Source organism: Oryx dammah, unplaced genomic scaffold (genome assembly GCF_014754425.2).
Source record: "Oryx dammah isolate SB20612 unplaced genomic scaffold, SCBI_Odam_1.1 HiC_scaffold_27, whole genome shotgun sequence".
Taxonomy (NCBI): domain Eukaryota; kingdom Metazoa; phylum Chordata; class Mammalia; order Artiodactyla; family Bovidae; genus Oryx; species Oryx dammah.
Window position 1 is genome coordinate 67,928,761 of NW_024070211.1, and position 19,667 is coordinate 67,948,427.

The 19,667-nt window shown below is 37.4% G+C and overlaps 1 pseudogene; it reads right to left on the bottom strand.

Moving 5' to 3' along the window:
* Positions 1-7,647: 7,647 nt before the first annotated feature.
* Positions 7,648-7,950, bottom strand: LOC120854744 (annotated as a pseudogene).
* Between the last annotated feature and the right edge of the window lie 11,717 nt (positions 7,951-19,667).

Consider the following 19,667-nt stretch of genomic DNA (forward strand, 5'->3'; position numbering starts at 1 on the left):
CTGTGTTTTAGACAGGCCAGTTTGGCAGCACAATGTTAGACTGAATTTAAGTCAGAAGCTACAGAGACCAACGAGAGCAGTACAAAAAACTGGAAATATAATGAGATCTACCTAGATCATAGCAAGTTTTCCTAGTAGCCACATTAGGAAGGTATAACAAAAGAAGTAAAATTAATTTTAGAATATATTTTATCTAACACAACATATTCAAAATATTGTCACTTAATATAAAATCAGTATAAAATTATTTGTCAAATAGTCTATATTCTTTTACAAAATACTACCTTCAACTCCAGTGTGTAGTTTATGCTATCAGCTAGTCACTCTAAGCAGCTGCCAGATTTCAAGTACTCACTAATCATATGAGGCTAGAAGCTACTTGTACTGGACAATCAGGACTAAAAGTTTGCTCTAATATTTCAAGAGCAAGATTTCAGCCCCCGTATATAAGCAGTAGCTGGTTAAAATTGCTGGCTTTTGATGACTTATTGGAGGTCATGGATGAGTGGGAAGGAAGAATCACCACATTTGCTTATTTGTTGACTTGTAATAAATATTATGGGGCAAGAAAAAGGAAAAATCAACTACAAAATATTGCTTGGTTCTTGAGATAGGCAAAATGTATTAGATATTCCACAAGAAGCTACCTCACCTTGGGTTGGAAAATTACATAACTAGAAGATACATGGAAAATAGAATCACTTCACAAGTACTTGAGAAATGATTTCTTAATCATTTAATTAGAGAACAGCTACATAGCTAGATAACCTTTATCCAGAGATCATTTTTCATTCATATAAACTAATAGTTTAGAAAACATATTCCCCTTGTAGAGTTTTTTAGCTGCTATTTTATCTCATGATCGCAAACTGAAATATAAATTGTCCTAGTAATAGAGCAAATTGATTTGGTTTTATGTTGCAAATTCATTAAGAAAAAATCTAACAGCTTCAGTGAAGTTCAGTTCAGTCTTTCAGTTGTGCCCAAGTCTGTGACTCCATGGACTGCAGCACGCCAGGCTTCTAGTCCATCACCAACTCCTGGAGCCTACTCAAACTCATGTCCATGACACTGGTGATGTCATCCAACCATCTCACCTTCTGCTTTATGCTTCTCCTGCCATCAATCTTTCCCAGCATCAGGGTCTTTTCCAAGGAGTCAGTTCTTCTCATCAGGTGGTCAAAGTATTGGAGTTTCAGCTTCAGCATCAGTCCTTCCAATGAATATTCAAGACTGGTTTCCTTTGGGATGGACTGATTTGATCTCTTTGTTGTCCAAGGGACTCTTAAGAGTCTTCTCCAATACCATAGTTCAAAAGCATCAATTCTTTGGTGCTCAGCTTTCTTTATGGTTCAACTCTCACACACATACATGACTACTGGAAAAATGATAGCTTTGACAAGGCAGACCTTTGTTGGCAAGGTAATGTCTCTGCTCTTTAATATGCTGTCTAGGTTGGTCATAACTTTTCTTACAAGGAGCAAGTGTCTTTTAATTTCATGGCTGCAGTCACCATCTGCAGTGACTTTTGATATAAAAAAGAGTAAGTCTGTCACTGTTTCCATTGTTTCCCCATCTTTTAGCCATAAAGTGATGGGATCAAATGCCATGATCTTAGCTTTCTGAATGTTGAGTTTTAACTCAACTTTTTCACTCTCCTCTTTCACTTTCATCAAGAAGCTCTTTAGTTCTTCTTCACTTTCTGCCATAAGGGTGGTGTCATCTCCATACCTGATGTTATTGATTTTTCTCCTGACAATCTTGATTCTAGCTTGTGCTTCAGCCAGCTCGGCATTTTGTATGATGTACTCTTCATATAAGTTAAATAAGCAGGGTGACAATATACAGCCTTGAGCTACCCCTTTCCCAATTTGGAAATGTTGTTGTTTGTTGTTAAAATGTTTGTTGTTTGTTATTGTCTGTTGCCCCATGTCCAGTTCCTGACCTGCATACAGATTTCTCAGGAGGCATGTCAGGTGGTCTGGTATTCCCATCTCTTGAAGAATTTTCCACAGTTTGTTGTGATCCACACAGTCAAAGGCTTTGGTGTAGTCAATAAAGGATAAGTAGCTGTTTTTCTGGATCTCTCTTGGTTTTTCTATGATCCAGTGGATGTTGGCAATTTGCTCTCTGGTTCCTCTGCCTTTTCTAAATCCAGCTTGAACATCTGGAAGTTCTCAGTTCACGTACTGTTGAAGCCTAGCTTGGAGAATTTTGAATATTACTTTGTTAGTGTGTGAGATGAGTGCAATTGTGTGCTGGTTTGAACATTCTTTGGCATTGCCTTTCTTTGGGATTGGAATAAAAACTGACCTTTTCCAGTCCTGTGGCCACTGCTGAGTTTTTCAAATTTGCTGGCATATTGAGTGCAAACTTTCACAGCATCACCTTATAGGATTTGAAATAGCTCAGCTTGAATTCCATCACCTCCACTAGCTTTGTTTGTAGTGAATTCCAAGTAATCAAATGGTGATTTTTCTCAATTTTGTAACTTTCACTTAGTAGCTTTTTTCAATTTATGCATATTTTTAGTTTTAAAGCAAAGTCATTTGTGAAATTATGTTAATGAATGAATATTGTATTGAAATAATAGAGTAGAAAAGAAATCAGAATGACTTAGGTTTAAATTTCATCACTAACATCATTCACTTTGGTGCATTTGGACATACTAGTTAACTTTCCTGTGCCTCAGTTTTTCTATCTGCAGAATGATGGTACACTACTTATTCTGCAGAATTCTTATGTGAACTAAATCAAATGCATACAAAACATTTAACATGTGTAATAGTTTAACAGATGTAAAAATATATAACATGCAAAAAAGGTCTCAAAATATTGTAATATTCACATGAATGATGATTTCTGATTCAGTGTAATTTTTGTACATGAAATATATAAAATTAGCACCAAAAGAAAAATATGATGAGTATTCTTATAAATAATTTGAACAGTTTTCATCTAAATTCAAAAGTACATCAGCGTTATTGTTTTCATTAGTACTACAGAAACACCAGTCTCTAAATCACATAGAAGAATCCATTTTTATACATCACTACTGAATAATTTCAGTGGAAAGGAAAAATATTTCAAGGCAATCAGATAAAATCTATATCATTTTTCTAAAGAACCATAGTTCTTTACCAACATTATTGGCAAAGCCATTATGCGAAAGTGAGAAAAAAAATTGAAGGTGCTCTTTTAAATTCCATTTATTTTCTTTGTGTTCTTTAGGTTGCCAAACAAAAAGAAACAAGGTTCTTCAGACTTTAACTCCATAGACTGAATGTTGTGTAGTTTGTTTTTTCATTTTTGTTTGTTTTACCATTCCTCCCTGAGAAACACCCCATACAACTTTTCTTGTTTTAGTTTTTAAATTTTTATTGCAGTATAGTTGATTTACAGTCTTGTGTTAGCTTCGGCTGTGAATGAATCAGTTATACATATATACACACTTTTGTAGATTCTTTTCCCATATAAGTCATTATAGCATATTGAGTAGAGTTCCCTGTGCTGTTTCAGTAGGTCCTTATTAGGTATCTATTTTATATATAGTAGTGTGTATTTGTTAATCCCAACCTCCTTATTTATCTCTCCCCTCCCCATACAACTCTCTTCTATTCAGATAACCTCCACTTTTCAAAAGTTCACTTCACACTCCTTCCCTTTTATTAATTGCCTACATTAGTACTTGTTTTGCCCTCTGAAAGAAATCCAAAGAGCATTTTCACTTTAATGGAAAAAAGCAAAAGGCAAAAATGATTGGGTTCAGTGTTTATTTTATAGCAGTGAACTGTTAGGAGACAGCAAGCACCTGTGCAGGGGAGTGGCATCTCCAAACTTATTCCCCAGGAACTACATTCAGCATCTCAGCATCAACAAGCACCATAGCTCTGAACTGCATCTGTGAGCACCTGCACTTTATCTCTATGTATTTTGTGCATCTGTTAGCAAGATGTGTCCTAAAGGTAATTGCTTCTTCACTTTACACCACTTTGGCTGACTAAAGGTTTCATAGAAATACTTTACTTTCAGATAGTGGGGAAACCTGTTTTGAGTTCTGAATCCATTACAGTTTTTCTGTGGAGCCCAAACCAAAGTAGTTATAATAAACTTGTGATGAATTTACTGGGCTTTCCAGATTACTGATCAATAAAGAATTCTCCTGCCAATGCAGGAGCCACGTGAGATGAAGATTCAGCCCCTGAGTGAGGAATATCCCCTGGAGGAGGAAATGGCTACCAATTCCTGTATTCTTACCTGCTGGGATAATCCCATGGACAGAGGAACCTGGTGGACTACTGTCCAGGGTGTCACAAAGAGTCAGAGACAACTGAGCAACTGAGAATGATCTAGATCAGCATTTTCTAACTATCTTTGACAAAACAGGTTTTTAAAGATCTCAATACATCACAGTCTAACACTTAAAAGAATTAAAATGAATTGCTAAATAAATAAATAAAGGTGTATAATATACAAGCCCAAGGTTTTTCATTCATTAAAGCTAATAGGCATATGGAATTTTAATACAATCAGAACAAGCATAACATTAGGAAATAATTAAATATATGAATTATTCATTGCAAATGTGGATAATCAATTAATATAAAAATACTACATCACTTTTTTGTCATTCTACACTTATACCCAAATGGAAATGTATGAGGGATACAATGATTCTCCATATTAAAGATCTGCAAGCACATTTTAAATAAATATCTCTTATATTAACAATGAAATGTTAATGTGATAAATGAGCTTGCCTCTTACTAACTTATGTAGTGTAAGCTGCATTAACAATAGTGTTACTAACAGAAAATAATACGTATTGGGTTGGGCAAAAGATTTGTTCAGTGTTTTTCCATAACATGGACCTAGTAGTGCTTAGTTGCCTTTAACTTCATCCAGAACAGTTTTGTTAGATTGTGCTATGACAGCTGTCCTATCAGTGTGCACTATTTTAAAAACTTATCAAAACTGGTAAATTTTTGTGTAGTCATTTTTATATTGAAGATGGAAGGGAAATGACATTTTCAGTATACTATACTTTATCATTTCAAGAAATGTAAAAACACACTGAAATGCAAAAAAATGATCTGTGCAATGTATGGAGAAAGTGCTGTGACAATTAAACGTGTGAAGAGTGGTTTGCAAAGTTTCATGCTTGAGATTTCTCACTGTATGATGCTCTACATTTGAGTAGATCAGTTAAAGTTGATAGTGATCAAGACATTAATTGAGGATAATTAAGGTTATACCACAAATCAAAATATCCAAATCAAAAGATGAAGATCATTTGTGCCAACTTGGTTATGTTAATCACTCTGATTTTTTGATTCCACATAAGTTAAGTGAAAAAAAGCCATATTTCCACATGCAATTTTCTAATTAAATATAGCTAAAATGTTTCATTTTTAAAACAAAGAGTGATGGAAGATGAAAAGCAGATACTGTACAATAATGTGGAATGGAAGAGATTATGGGGCTAACTAAACGAACCATCACTGACCACACCAAACCTGAAGGAGGGTATGGCAACCCATTCCAGGATTCTTGCTTGGAGACTTCCCATGGGGAGAGGAGCCTGACAACCCACAATTCACTGGGTTGCAAAGAGTGTGACACCACTGAGTGACTAAGCACAACCACACCAAAGGCTGGTCTTCATCCAAAGAAGGTGATATGGTGTATACAGTACTATTGGCAGGGAATTCTCTCTTATGAACTTCTTCTGGAGGACCGAATGATTAGTTCCAACAAGTACTGCTCCCAATTAGACCAATTGAAAGCAGTACTCAATGAAAAGCATCTGACATTGATCAATAGAAAACACATAATCTTTCATCAGAGTAATGCTTGACCACTTATTTCTTTGATGACTTCTCAAAAACTGTTACAGCTTGGCTAGGAAGTTCTGATTCATCCACTGTATTCATCAGACATGATGAACATGCCTTTGGATGGACATTTATTTTGGTCCTTAAAAAAATTCTCTTAATGGAAAAAATTTCAATTCCCTGTAAAACTATAAAAGGCACCTAGAACAGCTATTTGCTCAAAAAGATACAATTTGGGGGAAGATGGAATTAAGAAGTTGCCTTCAATGGCTTGTTTTGATAACATTCATAGTAGCAAATCAGTGTCACATTGGTGTGTTAATGGAAATAGAAGTGATTTTAAAGCAACTTCAGTGAGCTCAGATTATTCTTTTGAACTTTTACCCAAAGTGTAACAAGGCTCAGTAAGTTATAAACTTAGATTTGTCTTTTGACAAAAGAAATAGATTTTGATCATATACCTCCCATGCATGGATCTTTTCTTGACAGAAAAGTAATTCATAATGTTCATATAAACATTTCATATGAATATTATATAATTCATAATGTAAATTATAATTTTTAAGGTGTTTGGTGATAAGTTTTCACAGATATACAGTATCAAAGTCCAAGTTAATTGATAATTATCCTTAAATTGTAGAATATCATGACAATTTTTAAGCCTCTGTTCTTGCAGTTTTCCAAACTATGTTTGGGCCTTTTTATCTAACAAGCTATTGAAAACATATCCATTTCTTATTTGCGTGCAACTAATAAAATAATTAAAAATAATAATGATAAGTAATCAGTGGCTGTCCAAATTATATGTTTATATCACTACTAAACTGATCTCCTACTTCACAGTAACACAAAAAGTATCCATAATTCAAGTATCATTGAAATAATTATTCTTTTATCAGCATGCAATACATTTATAAGCTTTAATATTATCATGTAGAAAAAAGAATAATCTTAAATAAAATATACATTCTTTAAGTAATTCACATTTTTTTTCATAATTGAGATTTTATTGGTAGTTTTGAGGCTCAAAATAGAAATATCAATTTGTATACAACTCTTGCATGCGTATGTGTTCAGTCGCTTCAGTCACGTCCTACTCTTTGGGATCCTATCTACTGTAGCCCACTAGGCTCCTCTATACATGGGATTCTCCTGGCAAGAATACAGGAGTGGGTTGCCATGCCCTCCTCCAGCAGATCCTCCTTAACAAGCTATCAAGTACCCATATCTTCAAATGTTGATATACTGTCACAGCAGAAGTCCCACTAATTCACAATTTAATATCATATACACTACATCCTCAAACTGTCAACTGTTCACAGCACATTAACAAAGTTGGTAGGAAAACTGGACTACCATGACCAAAGATGTTATAGAGTGCACAAAATTCTGAGCAGGAGTGCCAAGCTCAAGGAATGAGCAGTTTGCATTAGGAAACAATTCTACCAAAAACAACATAAGAAGAGAGGTAATTTAAGTGTTCAAGACATTAAAAGCACAATTGACTCCAAACTGCCATTTAGTATGCTTTGTATAATAGGATATAAAAGCTTCCCCATCTGTGGAATGCTAAGCTGACACCCAAGACAATCAAAGCATCTCATATTCAATATCCCACTATTGTACCAAAAAAAAAGTAAATTAAACGATTTCACTTCAAAAAAAAAGGAGGGGGGTATTGGGATTCCCTCCTTTTTTAAAATGTTTCTAGAGCTACTAAAAATCTTGCATTTACAAAATAGTTGACAAAAATATTCCTCTGGGTTGTACAAGAAGGGAGTCAGGGGCCACAGATAAGATTGGGTGTGTGATATTAATCAGACTTGGCTTCTTTCTCCCTTGCTTCATCGGAGGCTGGGCTCTCCTCATTTTTAATCTCTCCTGTTTTCTGCAGGTAAGTCTTTACTGTCTTGGTTGGCTCCTTCCACCTGTTTTCACTTTGCTCCTCTTTTTCCCTTTGTTTGCACTTTTTTGTCTGAAGATTTATCCTTTTCTGCCACCTTTCTTAGCTTCGTTTCCACTTTTTCAGGAGCCTGTTTAGCTGACAACCTCGGGATCTTCTCCTGGGCTCCTCCTTCACCAGGCCCTCAGAGCATCTGACCGTGCTCTTGGGCATCGTTCCTGCGGGCCATAGTGGCCAAGAGCATTCGTGAAACTGGACTGCCTGGCCACTGCAGCTCCTCCCCCACATTTCTTACTAAAACACTAACAGTACTATTTAGTGAAGCTGAAGGTTCTGTTTTTTATTTATTGTTTTGTTTTGCGTTCTGAGGCAATACTTACTCAATTGAAGGAAGCAGTGTATGATTTACATTTACGTAAATGTTTAATCTGGGTGTGATAGCCAACCTCCATGATGGCCTGGAGTGAACCACACCTCCTGGTATTGTCTTCTTGTGTAGTTCCATTTGTGCCAGAGTTGATCTGTGTGTCCAACAGCATGTGGTGATTTGAAGGTATGTAATTACATTAAAGTAAAACTATTTAAGACTGCAACTTCTGTCTGGAGGGTGCTCACCTTCTCTCATTCTTTTTTGGATCACTCACCCTATGAGCCTCTATGAAGACACCACCAAGGCAATCAAATGGCCAAAGCTAGTGACAACTGAGGCCTTCCAACAGCCATGTGAGTTATTGGAAGCTGATCTTTCAGCTTCATCTGAGTCTTCACATGGTTGCAGCTCTGGTCAACAGCTTGACTAGAACCTCATGAATCAACTTCAACCAGACAACCCACTTAGATGTCCCACATTCCTGACCAATGGAAATGGTGTGAAAATAAATATTTGACTTTTTAAGCCATCAAGTTCTGGGTGATTTGTTAAGAACATCAGATAATTGATACACTGAGCAACTAACCTATAATATTTTACTCTCTTGTAGCTGAGTCATTGGAATAAGGTCTCACACAATGTACTACTACAGTGTTACACCCTTCAGATGCATATGTTATGTTAGGGCTCTGTTTCATAACAATGAAGCTAAAGAAAGGAATCATTCTTTTTATCTTCAGCACATTAAAAAAAATTGCTGTTTTAAAAATATCTAGGCATTTTGCGTGAAATGCAAAATACTTTGAAAGCTTTATGTTGTTCTAAGATTTGGTGTTCCATATCATTAACTATTTCCTTAAAATGTCAGGATTATAACACTTAACTGATTCTTGACCTGCCTTCATTGCCATCAATTTATCCAGCATTCATAGCTGCACATCTTTGACACAGTTCTCACTAACACCTCAGCAATTGTATAGGGTCCTTTAGTCTTCAACATGATGTGTTAATTCACATTAAGAAGCCCTCTTATATGAATCAATATTTAGATTTGAACTATTGAACATCAATACATATATGATTGAATGTGTTCCTCTATATTTTGTATATAATTGCTACTTAAACTGTAATAGAATCTTTGCTTCACTACCCGGTGCATCCCTCACACATGGCGCACTGTTATTCTAGCACCTCATTATGAATCACGCCTATAAAAGTAAAGTCAGCATTTGTATGATCATTGTTGTTGTTGTTCAGTTGCTGTCATGCTAGTATTAGCTGTTTGGTTTTGTTTAGAACCATTTCTGTCATTGTCATTAGGCTTACAACTACTGCTTCAAACAAGAGAATTCATAATAATTCTTCTCAAACAGTTACAAATTTGTTTCACTATATTAAAATTAGAGTGAAAAATAAATAGCATAAATTATACTTTCCTAATTCAGCTAATACTATAAAACGATATGGGCTTCCCTGGTGGCTCAGCAGTAAAGAATCCACCTCCCAATACAGGAGGTATAGGGTTTGATCCCTGGGTCAGGAAGATACCCTGGAGGAGAAAATAGCAACTCACCCCAGTATTCTTGCCTGGGAAATCCCCTGGAGAGAGGAGCCTGATGGGCTATGGTCCATGGGGTCACAAATGAGTCGGACATGAATCAACAACTAAGCAACAACAATAAAATTATGTTTTTAAAAGCTTGATAAAAAAAAGATGTTTATAAAAGAATAAGTAATGTAGATAACTAAATGCTTAAGTGTCTTCATATTTTCCATACCTTTGAATTTTATTAACAGATTAATCTTAAAATATCACACAAATACTTCTTAATTCATATATAATATAATTTATCGCAAAACATCCTCAACTCCAAAATGAATCTGCTTCTTATTCAGGGACTGAGGTCCCTGATCATATTTTGAATGGTGCAGCAATGTTAAATTGTTATAAACAGTTTCAGAACATCCCTAACTTTTGTATCATATAGTCATGATTCTAACAAATAGTTCGTTGACTGGCAGCAATACACAGACCATACAGGAAGTGCCATATGAGCTTTCAGAGCACTTCTAAATTTGACTTCACTTTCATGAGTGAGAGACAACTGCATATGAGATTGGTGTAGAATAATAAAGGCAACTCACATTTATAAAGTATGATATGTTTAGACTTATATAAACTCAGATGTCATAATAGAATGAAGGGGTATGGAAAACTGTCACTCGCTTGTTTACTCTTCAAAATTTATTTTGGCATGTGACTGTTTATCTCAGTTGGTGGGGTCTATCTACATTTCAAATAGTTTTTATTATATATATATATTTCCTTGTGAAATATGTGATATTATATTGAAAGATTTACTTAACTCTAGTTCAGTTCAGTTCAGTCACTCAGTCATGTCTGACTCTCTGCGACCCCGTGGACCGCATCACGCCAGGCTTCCATCTCTGTCACCAACTCCCAGAGCCTACTCAAACTCATGTCCATCACATTGGTGATGCCATCCAACCATCTCACCCTCTGCAATCCCCTTCTCCTCCTGCCTTCAATCTTTCCCAGTATCAGGGTCTTTTCCAATGAGGCAGTTCTTCACAACAGTTGGTCAAAGTATTGGAGTTTCAGCTTCAGCATCAGTCTTTCCAATGAATATTGAGGACTGATTTCCTTTAGGATTGACTGGTTTGATCTCCTTGCTGTCCAAGGGACTCTCAAGAATCTCCTCCAACACCATAGTAAAAAAGCATAAATTCTTCAGCATTCAGCTTTCTTTACGGTCCAACTCTCATACTCATAAATGACTACTGGAAAACCATAGCTTTGACAAGGCAGACATTTGTTGGTAAAGTTATCTCTGCTTTTTAATATGCTGTTTAGGTTGGTCATAGCTTTTCTTCTAAGGAGCAAGTGTCTTTTAATTTCATGGTTGCAGCCATGATTTTGGAGACCCCCAAAATAAAGTCTCTCGCTGTTTCCATTGTTTCCCCACCTATTTGCATGAAGTGATGGGACTGTATGTCATGACCTTAGTTTTCTGAATGTTGAGTTTTAAGCCAACATTTTCACTTTCTTCTTTCACTTTCATCAAGAGGCTCTCTAGTTCTTTGCTTTCTGCCATAAGGGTGGTGTCATCTGCATATCTGAGGTTATTGATATTTCTCCTGGCAATCTTAGTTCCAGCTTATGCTTCATACAGCCCAGCATTTTGTATGATGTACTCTGAATATAAGTTAAATAAGCAGGGTGAGAATATACAGCCTTGATGTACTCCTTTTCCTGTTTGGAACCAGTCTGTCATTCCATGTCCAGTTCTAACTGTTGCTTCCTGACCTGCATACAGAGTTCTCAGGAGACAGGTCAGGTGGTCTGGTATTCCCATCGCTTGAAGAATTTTCTACAATTTGTAGTGATCTACTCAGTCAAAGGCTTTGGTGTAGTCAATAAAGCAAAATTAGCTCTTTTCCTGGAACTCTCTTGCTTTCTCGATGATCCAGCAGATGTTGGCAATTTGATCTCTGGTTCCTCTGCCTTTTCTAAATCCTTCAACATCTGGAAGTTCACAGTTCATGTACTGTTGAAGCCTGGCTTGGAGAATTTTGAGCATTACTTTACTAGCATGGGAGATGAGTGCAATTGTGCAGTAGTTTGAGCATTCTTTGGCATTGCCTTTCTTTGGGATTGGAATAAAAACTGACTTTTTCCCTTCCTGTGGCCACTGCTGAGTTTTCCAAATTTGCTGGCATATTGAGTTTAGCGCTTTCACAGCATCATCTTTTAGGATTTGAAACAGCTCAACTGGAATTCCATCAACTCCACTAGCTTTGTTTGTAGTGGTGCTTCCTAAGGTCCACTTGACAACTTAAATTCCTAGCTAATTATATAATTCCAGATTTAAATTATTTCTTGCAGTCCTACAAACATATTCTACTGTGTCTGGCTTCTATTATTGTGACTGAATAGTTAGCTACCAACCTTGGTATATAGTCTGATTACAGAATGAGCTATTTCAAATCCTAAAAGATGATGCTGTGAAAGTGCTGCAAGGATTTGCAGTCCTAACATTGCATTTTGTTCTCTCTGTTGTTTGTTCTTTCTGTGCACTCTCCCACAGGCTGTATTGTTTCAATCAATTTAAAATTTCTGTTTTGGGGTTCTTATTCAGCTGATTCTATTCAGTGAAAACCCCACGGTAGCTAGGTTGAGCTTAAGTTTCTTTAGAGCATATTTGCATTTGCTTCTTTTAGGCTTTCTAAACCAATATCTCTCAGTTTTTACCTTGTGTGATAGACAAAATAAAAGCCTTTCAAAAATCCTCATGTCTTAATTCCCAGAACTTGAGTATGTGTTACTTTTTTTGCCAAAGGGGCTCTGCAAATGGGGTTTAATTAATAACATTGGATTATGCAAGTAGGTCCAATGTAATTACAAAAATTCTTATAAGAGGGAGGCAGGAGGGTCATAGTAAATGAGGGAGATGTTGTGCTAGAAACAAGAGTGGAAAAACAGAGGGAAAAGTAGAGAGATTTTAAATGTCACACTGTGACTCTGAAGAGGGAGGAGAGGAAACAAGAAAAGAAATGTAGGCAGCCTCTAGGAGACTAGAAAGGCAAGAGGAACGATTCTCACCTAGAGTTTCCAGAAGGAATGTAGACTTCCAATTCCTTGATATTAGAACTTCTGGTCTCCAGTAAGATATACATTTGGGTTTATTTCCAGTAAGTTGTGGTTACGTCATTTTTTTTGCTCTTCTAAGTTTGTTACATCAGTAGAGAGAAACCAAGGCAATATAAATGTAAATCATCTTGCTGCTGCTAAGTCGCTTCAGTCGTGTCTGACTCCGCGCGACCCCATAGATGGCAGCCCACCAGGCTCCCCCGTCCCTGGGATTCTCCAGGCAAGAACACTGGAGTGGGTTGCCATTGCCTTCTCTGGCAAATCATCTTAGGATCTTGTTAATAACACAAAAGAATCTAATGGTAGGCCTGAGAAATTGTGAGAGTTTCTATATTTCTAGCCAATTTCCAGGTGATCTGGATGTTTCTGGGTGTTTGTAGATCATAATTTGAGTATTAGGGAATCTAGGGTAATATTAGGAGAAGGCAATGACACCCCACTCCAGTACTCTTGCCTGGAAAATCCCATGGACAGAGGAGCCTGGTGGGCTGCAGTCCATGGGGTCGCTAGGAGTTGGACACGACTGAGCAACTTCACTTTCACTCTTCACTTTCATGTATTGGAGAAGGAAATGGCAACCCACTCCAGTGTTCTTGCCTGGAGAATCCCAGGGATGGGGGAGCCTGGTGGGCTGCCGTCTATGGGGTCACACAGAGTCGGACACGACTGAAGTGACTTAGCAGGGTAATATTAGCATAAAAACATGTTAAAATAATACTCTATTTGAGCTTTCCCATACTTTGAAAGTTATTGAAAATCAAACTTCAAACACTGTGAAGGCATTTTTTTTTTTTTAATCACAGGTTTTTTTTTCCATGGAGATGAAGTCCCTAACTTTTTGAAAAGGTCTTATTTGAGGTTTCTCCTGGTGTAAAATCAATGTTCTTTTTTTTTTTTTTTTCTCCTGAAGACTTAAAAACCAAGACACTGAATTTTTGGTATAAGCACAAAAATGTAAGAAAGATTTTATCTCACATTTTGTTTGCTGATTTAAGCCTCTGTTATTTTTGATCTTTATATCTTTCTTCTATCGCAGCTATGCACTCTTGAGGATATTTGTTGCATTTTATTGGTGATTTCAAGTTATGTTGGTACCAAAAGGAATGTTTAATTTGCTCCCATCACTTCATGGGAAATAGATGGGGAAACAGTAGAAACAGTGTCAGACTTTATTTTGTGGGGTGCCAAAATCACTGCAGATGGTGACTGCAGCCATGAAATTAAAAGACGTTTACTCCCTGGAGGAAAAGTTATGACCAACCTAGACAGTATATTCAAAAGCAGAGACATTACTTTGCCGACTAAGGTCCATCTAGTCAAGGCTATGGTTTTTCCTGTGGTCATGTATGGATGTGAGAGTTGGACTGTGAAGAAGGCTGAGCACTGAAGAATTGATGCTTTTGAATTGTGGTGTTGGAGAAGACTCTTGAGAGTCCCTTGGACTGCAAGGAGATCCAACCAGTCCATTCTGAAGGAGATCAACCCTGGGATTTCTTTGGAAGGAATGATGCTAAAGCTGAAGGTCCAATACTTTGGCCACCTCATGCAAAGAGTTGACTCATTGGAAAGACTGTGATGCTGGGAGGGATTGGGGGCAGGAGGAGAAGGGGACGACAGAGGATGAGATGGCTGGATGGCATCACGGACTCGATGGACTTGAATCTGAGTGAACTCCGGGAGACGGTGATGGACAGGGAGTCCTGGCGTCCCGTGATTCATGGGGTCACAAAGAGTCGGACACGACTGAGCAACTGAACTGAACTGAACTGATAGTCCTAGAAATAGCAGTCTTCCTCTATATTTGCAAATTATTTACTCATTTCTCCAAGAATGTCTCAATGATTTGTTTTTATGTGATCCTTGCCATTTTGACCAATTAATTGCTAATTAAAAGTGTAGGTTCTAAAAAATATTTGATAGTGGCTTTGAAAAGTAAGTCAATATCAGAGGGATCAAGTGCTTAATACAGTAAGTGTGTATGTGAATTTTCTGAGACATTTGGATTAAAGAAAGGAAAATAGTGTGGGTGAATAGGAAAATTTACATTTTCTGTTACATTTCAATCACTAACTTAAATTTCTGTGGATGCCCTGAGCCATAGACTATATACATTAATTAGTTCATTTGACCTTTGAAACAACTTAATAAAAATTACCCTGATTTTAGTTAAACATGAGAAACTCAGACTCAGAGATAAACTGCAGAGAACCTTCCTAGAAATGTAAGAACTTATACACTTAAGTACTGCACTAATATTTATTACAAATCTGATTGTACCAAGAGCAGAAGGAAATAATATCCTACAGCTTGAAAAGTGGGGAGTTTGTGCTGAAATACTGGACTTTCTCAGACCAAGTCTATGCTCTTTTCACTGTTCCATATTAGGTCTAAAATTGTCCAAAATAGGAATTTGCAATTGATCTTGAGTACTATATAGGATTCTACCTAATGTTCACTCACACAGTGAAATAGTCTCTTTTATATCCTGCTAGTTGAAAAACCACCTGGTGTAAATATGGAAATTTGACAAGAGCAAAAATATATTACTTATGTGCATGAGCAAACAATCACTTTTTGGATACATGTCTTCTAATATATACATACATGCATCCTAACCTAACATGTGGTTTCTCAGGTTTTCCAGTATCCACCTGAAATGCAGGAGCCACAGCTGATATGGCTCCGATCCTGGGGTCAGAAAGATACCTTGGGGAAGGAAATGGCAACACACTCCAGTAATCTTGCCTGGGAAATTCCATAGACAGAGAAGCCTGGCGGACAATAGTCCATGGTATCTCAAAAGAGTCAGACATGACTGAGCATATGCACACATATGCATACACACAGACACAAATATTCTACTGATTATTGTTATCCATCCTACCATACATTCATGGATCACAAATTTCTGATCTAACCTTCTCAACATATTCTACATCTGATTTCTCCAAAGAGCTTTACATTTTCTCCCACTTCATCAATCTCTTTAGATCAATTCACTGAGAAGACTGATGTCATTAAGCATGAATTTCTTTGATTTCCCCTGCCCCATTATATACTTTCTACAATCAAAAACATTCTCCAGCCACAAATACCACCTTCATTTCAAAGCCAGTCCTTCCACGGGTATTCTTAATGCTAACATGTTCTGTATCCCAGAAATTGAATTCTACTGATTATTATTCTCTTTTACTTTAATTTCTCCATCTATTTTTTTTTCCCTTAGAACTGGACATGGAACAACAGACTGCTTCCAAATAGGAAAAGGAGTACATCAAGGCTGTCTATTGTCACCCTGCTTATTTAACTTCTATGCAGAGTACATCATGAGAAACGCTGGACTGGAAGAAACACAAGCTGGAATCAAGATTGCTGGGAGAAATATCAATAACCTCAGATATGCAGATGACACTACCCTTACGGCAGAAAGTGAAGAAGAGCTAAAAAGCCTCTTGATGAAAGTGAAAGAGGAGAGTGAAAAAGTTGGCTTAAAGCTCAACATTCAGAAAATGAAGATCATGGCATCTGGTCCCATTGCTTCATGGGAAATAGATGGGGAAACAGTAGAAACAGTGTCAGACTATTTTGGGGGGCTCCAAAATCACTGCAGATGATGATTGCAGCCATGAAATTAAAAGACACTTATTCCTTGGAAGAAAAGTTATGACCAACCTAGATAGTATATTCAAAAGCAGAGACATTACTTTGCCGACTAAGGTCCGCCTAGTCAATGCTATGGTTTTTCCTGTGGTCATGTATGGATGTGAGAGTTGGACTGTGAAGAAGGCTGAGTGCCGAAGAATTGATGCTTTTGAATTGTGGTGTTGGAGAAGACTCTTGAGAGTCCCTTGGACTGCAAGGAGATATTGTGGTGTTGGAGAAGACTCTTGAGAGTCCCTTGGACTGCAAGGAGATCCCTTGGACTGCAAGCAGATCCATTCTGAAGGAGATCAACCCTGGGATTTCTTTGGAAGGAATGATGCTAAAGCTGAAGCTCCAGTACTTTGGCCACCTCATGAGAAGAGTTGACTCACTGGAAAGGACTCTGATGCTGGGAGAGATTGGGAACAGGAGGAGAAGGGGACGACCAAGGATGAGATGGCTGGATGGCATCATGGACTCGATGGACGTGAGTCTGCGTGAGTCTGAGTGAACTCTGGGAGATGGCTATGGACAGGGAGACCTGGCGTGCTGCGATTCATGGGGTCGCAAAGAGTCGGACATGACTAAGTGACTGAACTGAACTGAACTGAATCATTCTTAAAACTCTCTTACTCCAAAAACTAAATTCTCCTTTGCCTTCTATGCTCTGAGTCCTGCAAGACTGTTTAATCATTTTCCCTTTTCACTTAAACTTCACAAAGAGAAAACTAAACTCTGTCATCTCACCAAAAATTTATTTCTCAGGTCATGATGATTTAGTTTCTATTCTCGCAAAAGAACTGAAACTTTTCTTAATAGAATTGAACTGTCAAATTTAATGAAAACTTCCTTGACCTTATATTAATAACACTTCCTGTTATATTTAGCATCACTAATCACTCCTTACTTGAGAAATGTCTCCTTTGTGCTCATAGCTACTTCTAAGCTATTCTTGAGAATTATTACATATTAATTTTCCACAGACTTCTGTCCCTAGGTCTCTGGTTTTTATCATTCATCGGACTTTGTAGCTTAGGTAATCACTTCCACTCTCATAATTTCAACTTCCTCTTGAATTCTGATAATTCATGAATCCATTTCTTCTATCCGTCCTCCCTCTCCATCAGACTTCAGCTATTCTATCTCACTGCCTAAGGGTCAATTACCTCTGAATGCCCTACAAGTATTTCACACTGTCCAGATTCAGAAAGGAATTGATTTTGTTCCCCACTTGCGCCTACTTCATATATTAGTCAAAAGTGCCACCATCAATCTGTTCATATCTTGGAATCACCCTTCCTGCTCTCTTTTTCATGCTTACAATTAATTCAACTGAGTTCTTTGTCAATTAAAATCCATTCAGTAGATAGAACCCACACAGTAATTTGAAATGAGAAAACTTAATGTAAAGACTATATCAGGCGAATAAAAAATAAGGACAACTCTAAAAAATACTCTACTGCTGGAGAAGAGTGTCCAAGGTAAGAAACAAATTTGGAAGCAGAGGAGTTTCTTTTTATTATCTGGATTAATTTTTTAATTGAAATACAGTTGATTTACAGCATTCTGTTAGTGTCAGGTATACAGCAAAGTGATTCAGTTATATATACATATATTTATTTTTTTCAGATTATTTTCCATTATAGGTTATTACAGAATATTGAGTATAGTTCCCTGTGCTATACAGTAGATCCTTGTTGGTTATCTATTTTATATATAGTAGTATGTATATGTTAATGAAAAACTCCTAAGTCATCCTCATCTTCCTTTCCCTTTTGGTAACCGTAAATTTGTGGAAGTTTCTATTTCTGTTATGTATATATGTTCTCTTGTATCATTTTTTCCTGATTTCCAAGAAGGAAAACACTCTCTAGACTGCAGGAGACCATGCCCAGTGGGAAGGTCCTCAAAAATCGGTCAGAACTTTAGGATCTGCTTTGCGGCTAGTGGTGTGAGACCTGAGATATGTGGGGTCTGTTTTGGGTGCTTCTTGACATACCTATGATATTCACCTTGACCAGACTTCAGAGATGTGTGCACAATAGGCATCAAAGCCTCAGGACTCTGCTTCCTGAGAGGGTAGAATGAGGCCTGGGGAGCACAGTGACTCTACTGAGAAAATTGTAATGAGTTGGTAACCATGGGGAGGATTGAAAATATACCAAGGGACTGTGTGATCTGGGTGTGCAGCTGTAAGGCAGGAAGAAAGGGCCAAAAGAAACACACCTGTATCAGGAAGAGAAATATTTCCTTCTTCAGTCTCCTTTATGTGACATCTACTGAAAATGCTTAATGTTGTGCCAGCAGTAAAGGAGAATTGTTTACAGAGACCTTCTCTATAATCACAGAGCAGGTAATAAAGGGTGGATTTGAAACTGTGAAACAACGCATTTATTAGTGCAAATAACTGTCAAATATTTGGTAGCTCAGACAGTAAAGAATCTGCCTGCAATGCAGGAGACCCTGAATTTATTCTTGGGTCAGGAAGATTCCCTGGAGAAGGGAACGACAACCCATTCCAGTATTCCATGGACAGAGGAGCCTGGCAGACTATAGTCCATGGGGTCACAAACAGTTGGACACAACTGAGCAAATAAACATGCATGCATATATTAAATATATCTGACATTTGTATATTAACAGCCTTTCCTTTTCCTTGTCACTCTTTAAACGTTAGCTGCTGCTGCTGCTGCTTAGTTGCTTCAGTCGTGCCCGACTCTGTGCGACCCCATAGAAGGCAGCCCACCAGGCTCCCCCATCCCTGGGATTCTCCAGGCAAGAACATTGGAGTGGGTTGCCATTTCCTTCTCCAATGCATGAAAGTGAAAAGCAAAAGTGAAGTTGCTCAGTCGTGTCCAACTCTTAGCGACCCCATGGACTGCAGCCTACCAGGCTCCTCCATCCATGGGATTTTCCAGGCAAGAGTACTGGAGTGGGGTGCCATTGTTAGCAGCCAGTTTTAAAATCTGTTCTCCACTGATCCAACTAAATAAACTACCAAATGGGAATTCTAAGTCACTCTTTTTGAGTCTTGAAAAATTCTCATTTTTCATAAACTCTGAAGTGATTTATACAATAAATAAGCTCCTCCCCCAATTTTTATGGCAAGATCTCTTAGTATTCATTGGATTTAACTGTCATTTATTAAATAAGAAAAAAGACAAAATCTCAGTGGCATACAGCAGTAAGACTTGTTTTTCCTTCAAGTGTTTGTGAATTGACTGGTGCTGCATGATCTAAGGTGGG